The 5,655-nt window shown below is 37.8% G+C and overlaps 1 protein-coding gene across 1 annotated transcript in view; it reads right to left on the bottom strand.

Moving 5' to 3' along the window:
* LOC138038284 (uncharacterized) overlaps positions 1 to 1,586 on the bottom strand; it is a 111,720-nt gene extending 110,134 nt beyond the window's left edge. The window contains exons 1-2 of the mRNA XM_068884074.1: positions 1,547 to 1,586; positions 1,332 to 1,376 (exon numbers count right to left, since the gene is read on the bottom strand). The gene's annotated coding sequence lies outside the window, so the exon portion shown is untranslated. The remainder of the gene's footprint in view (positions 1 to 1,331; positions 1,377 to 1,546) is intronic.
* Between the last annotated feature and the right edge of the window lie 4,069 nt (positions 1,587 to 5,655).

The raw sequence follows: 5,655 nt of genomic DNA, 5'->3' as shown, positions 1-5,655 counted from the left end.
ACAAACAAAGTGTATCTAAAATAAATCCATTTGTGACTGTGCCGGGGGAAGACCGCAAAGTGATAGATCAACGCTCTTATAAATCTAATTCACTCTTGACATTAATGATTTCGGATCCGGTATATGAAAGACCAGCCCAGTATTCCGAAATAAATTTATCAATCAATGGGCCATTTCCGGATTTACGTTTTTCCTCCTCCTCAAAGCGAGTCTAAGTCTAAGTTCGAAGTTTTTGTGATGGTAATTAGTTCTACTTTGCATATGAATGAAAACTAATATTCATGAGAAAACTTCGCAATTACACTCGCTTTGAAGAAGAGGCACTCATGAACTCGGAAATGGCGCATTAATAGTCATCCCACATTTCAATAACAGGAAAATTATTCATGTAAGAATCAACGAAAAAGTTCACAGACTCTTTGACGTCACATAAGACAATATCCCATCTTGGAGGAAGTAGGCGGTCACGTGGGACCATCGCAAGCAGAGGGAAATGCCGCACTAATACAAAGCTACAAGGGTGTGCGAAACTGCGGATAAAGAGGAAGCAGAAGACTCATTAATGAATTCTAAGAACCAAGGGTGTAACAAAGGAGCTTTAATACACCGCATAGGGGGTAGGGGGTGCAAGGTGAAGGGTAGGGTGTGGGGGTAGGGGGTGAAGAGTACCATAGCTGAAACAACCCAAACCTTTACAAAAATGCTAACCTTAGGCCTAGTCATTATCTAAAGCATAGTGTTTGGGCCTTAGACTAGCATTTTTTTAAAGGTTTGGGTTGTTCAGCTATAGTACCCTTCACCCCCTACCCCACCTACCCTCAGCCCTTACCCCTTACCCCTTACCCCTCAACCGCTACCCCCACCCCCGGAATAGTCATGCCGTTAATACATTCCCACATGATGAAATGAAAACAGTAAAAAAATAACCTGGACCAGTTTTCTCTATTGGTAATAATGAACGAAACAGATGGATGAAAAACCATCATTACTGTGGGTAAACAATTTCTATGCTTCTGCAATCATAAAAATTGTAAAATCCCAGTAAACTGAAATATATTTGTCAGTCATCCGCCATTACAATACTATTCATGTAAGAATCAACGAAACAGTTCACGCACTCTCCTAGGTCATGTAAGACAAAATGAGATATCCTATCTTGTGGGGAGCATGCGGTCATAGGGTGATGCCATACTATCATACTAATACAAAGATGTGAGGGTGCGTGGATAAACAAAGTATAGCAGAAGACTCACAAATGAGTTCTAAGAAGCAAGGGTGTAACAAAGGACCTTACATTCCTACATGATGAAATGAAAACAGTGAAAAATAACCTGGATCAGTTGCCTGTATTGGTGGTGAGAGATTCCCTTCAGCAGCTAAGAAAGAAAGAATCAGATAGATGGAAAACCATCGTTACTATGGGTAAACAATAAGAATGCTTCACCGACCAAGGCATTCAGAAACATACTCTTTTTAGTGTGTTTGAATGAGGTTTCTTTATTGGAGAAAGTTCATAGATAATGTCACTAAAGACAGCTGAAAATACCTGAATTCCGCGTTTCCTGAATCGATAAACGAGCTTCTCCTGCAACTTAGACAGAGAAACAGATTAAAGGAAAATTGTTAGCTAGGCAAGTCAAAAGCCAAACAACCAGTAGAAATATTCAGCGATACTACACACCAAAACATCTAAATTATAGGTTATTTATTATCCAAAATTTCATAATTGCCCTCGAAGCTTCGCTTCTCGGCCAAAATATTCATTTTTCGGACAATCTTTCAGCTGCTGACATACCAGCCGCCCGAAGGGCGTGGAATATTTGTACTCGTTTCGTGCTTTTTCGGTACAATATCTAATACATTTGGATAATAAGTAATCTCATCCAAACAGTCACTATATACACGGTATAAAAACGTCATACCAAAGTTGTCACGGGGGATTGGAATAGGCTCACTGTTCCCCGTTCTTTCCAGTTCCTCCCCGTTCCTCCTCGTTCCTGTCATTGTCTCAAAAGTAAACCAGGTGGAACTTTCAACTGTGGAATGTAAAAAAAATTACATACAATTACCTGAATAAAAACACTAATCAAACAGCTTGTATAAAATTTCTATTTTGCCCGTTTTGACGAAGCCTTGTGCCAGATTTCATCACGATAATACAAGCCTTTTTTCAAAAAAAAATCCCGGCGCATGAAACATCTCCATATCATAAAAATACACCTGGTAAGTTAAGTTTCAATTGTCATTTTCAGCAATTTCCTGTTCCCACTAAAATTCCTGCATGTTTCCGGGAAAACTATGTGGCCGAAATTTCCAGATTCCTGGAAAAGTTTTGTTTTTCTTCAGCAATATGCATTTTTAGAGCGGTATGATGTTACTCTCTTTAATTTACCTCCCCGTTTTACCGATTGATTTTTACTAGTCAGTGACCAAAAGAAACGGAGGGTTATGGCGACGAGAATGGATAGAGTTTCATAAATTAAAGTAGATGCTCGAGTCGGGATGAATACAAATTCAAAAGATTCCCCCCAGTGTAAATTTGCGCAACTTTTTTCAAAATGATCTTTCTTCTTATCAAGCTTTGAAATTTTCAGGGGTTATAATTTTCATTTTCGCTTTAAGAGGGTTTTTCCCACTTTTTTAAATATGCAGGAATTCCCTTTTTATGCTACAGACGCATAATCCGTCCTAACGAATTATGCGTCTCTCATGTTGTCCGTCAAGTGTAAAGCCGGAAAAAGTTTCGCTTGTTTCCAATACATTTTCCCAGAAAAAGCGACAGAAGTCGTTGTTCAGCTGTTTCCCTAACACTTGAAAATGATAAGGTTCTTTCTAGTAATTTGTTCTTCGTGATACCGAATTTCATCGAAACGGACTTCCGCAGACGATAGTGTTGGGAATGTATTTTCTTCGTTAGATCTTTCTCTATGCTAATAACAACACGTTAAATTTGGTCATCTGACGTACACTATTTAAGTTTTCGTAAAGAGGAATTATCATCGCTAAATTGGCGAAATGAAAGCGAACTTTTGTAGAGTTTCCGCTGTCGTCGTTGCGCTATGGCTAGTTCAGCCATTACTAATATGCACAAGGAATATTACAGCCAGCTGAGTAACACCCAAACTGCAATTTAAATCAAGTGATTCGCTCTTTCTTAGATACGTATAGAACTCATAGAATGGGAATAAAATAAAGTAAGTAACACCGTTGTGTAACTAATTGAGAGAGACCAAGATGCAGCAGGGATGGCCCGAGGAACTTGAAGAACATTCATCTCAATTAATTAATTCGACGGTAACTGCGATAAGAAGCTTGTTTCCTTATTTATGGGGAACAATTAACTTGTGCGATCGCCATGTTCAAATTGCCGCATCTTCTCCTACATGTTTAACAAGCTCAAACTTTTCAAGAGACTTTTCCCGCTGAATCACGGAAAGTCACTTTGTAACTCCCGAAGCCACAGTTTAAAATTGGAATGGTCACTGGACGAATACCGACTGTTAATTTAAAGGCAATCTTAACTGTTTAAGCTTTCAAAATGGTATGTACAGATCCTAACAGTTCTGCCCTTACCTTGTTTATCAAACTTCCATTCGTCTCGAAGTGAAGACCTGATGAAATACGGCACCAAAAATTAGCTAAGCACCCTTATAATTGTGCCTTGTTTTTTTACATGACATTTCCACACCCACTGGAAGGTTAACAATGCACGACAATCGATTACTTTTCATTTCGTGAAAATTGAGAAAATTTTCTGGGAAACGATTTCTACAAAACAACTCGAAAATTAGGTCTGGACAACAAAGTACGAGCCAAATGTGTGAGACAGTGTAAAATCAGTTTTATTTTGCTCATCATGTATTAATAAAGAACATTAATTATGCTTAAAGAAGGTTCAGAGCTCGTTTGTTGTCATAACGCAACCACAAACGCAAGGAACATTCACAAACGAATTAACTTGAAATTAATTACATATATACTGTCTATGTTTTAGGACTTCTAACAAAAGGAGCAAATGATCAAGGTATACGTCGCTTGCGCGTGCGTCATAAGCATACCCATTCCCAGGGGTTAGTTTTAGCTGTAAATAAGATCTTTATTGTGCGCCACTGGTTCCCATATTGTCCCAACGCGTTTCCACGAATTTGCGGAAAAGCAAAAATGCTTTTCCAGTTGGGATTTGCGAGTTCCATTTCCTCATTTCTCTTACTTCATACCATTTCGGGAGTTGCCAGGGTCATTTTCTAAAAACAAAATAGCTGTCGGTATTTCCACAGTTAGCGCACTTCCTCATTCTCGGAGCGGCATCGTTAATTTGCATCTCGCGCCAACAAAACCCCCAGCGACGCAGGCTAAAATGGGCCCGATACCAGCTTTTGTGTTCTGTAAAGAATCTGTAAAGCCTTAGAATAGTCTGGAAAGTTCTCCTGCGAACTCATGCATAACTATGCAGAAGCTTCTAGGTCTTGTAGTTTTCTTGATGTCTGTAAGAATGTATGTAGGTTAGGTTATTATATATATTGTAAAGTGTCTAGCTAATAATTCACTCTCCTTTCTTAATTGTAATATTAGGAGCTTGCAGGCTAATTTTGATAATCTGGTTAATATGCTATCCGAATTACATTTCCCCATATCTGTATTAAGTGTAACTGAGACTAAGCTAAAGAATGATCAAGAGGCTCTCCTAAATATTGCGATATCTGGTTACAACTTTTTGTCCCAACCAAGCTGCACCTATGCCGGGGGAGTAGGCTTCTATGTGAAGGATAATATTGCATATACTCATCGTCCTGATCTCTCTGCCCAAAATGATTATGAATCCCTATGGATTGAAATTCATAATGGTAAGGGACGTAATACCATTTGTGGGGCTTTTTATAGACACCCCCATGGTAATGTAGATGCTTTTCTTAACCATATTAATATGATTGTAGAAAGTGTACATCGAGAAAACAAGTTCTGTGTTTTGCTAGGGGACTTTAACTTAGATCTCCTTAAATTTGAATCACATCCTGATACAGACAGGTTTCTTAATATCCTGGGTACTTTTTATTTTCATCCCCAAATTCTGCAGCCAACTAGAATAACAGACCACTCTGCAACTTTAATTGACAATATATTTTTTAATTCTCTTGAGCATTTTGTGATTAGTGGTAATTTATGTTATGGTCTAACAGACCATTTACCAAATTTTCTTATTGTCAGTAAATTATCTTCCCTTCCAACCAGCACTAAAGTTTACGGGCGTGATTATTCAAACTTGGACAAACAAGCACTGATTACTGATATTCAATCAATTGACTGGGAAGAAGTGCTTAATAATGATTCTGACCCTAGCTGTATGTTTGATAATTTCTATAATAAGCTGTCTGAGGTTATTGATCAACATGTACCTGTTAAGCAATTATCTAAGCAAAATTTAAAAGCTAGATCAAAACCATGGATAACCTCTGGAATTAGGACCTCTATTCAAATTAAAAATGGCTTATTTAAGAAATTCTTAAAGACAAAATCTATCTACTACCATGAAAAATTTAAAATCTACAGGAATAAACTGAATCACTTAATCAAATTAGCTAAGAGAAATTATTATAATAATTTTTTCGCAGTTCATGTAAAGGATGGCAAACGAATCTGGCATGGAATTAAGCAAAT

Source organism: Montipora capricornis, chromosome 2, assembly GCF_036669925.1.
Source record: "Montipora capricornis isolate CH-2021 chromosome 2, ASM3666992v2, whole genome shotgun sequence".
Taxonomy (NCBI): domain Eukaryota; kingdom Metazoa; phylum Cnidaria; class Anthozoa; order Scleractinia; family Acroporidae; genus Montipora; species Montipora capricornis.
Note: the sequence above shows the minus strand (reverse complement) of the source record. Positions and strands in the feature narration are given on the sequence as shown.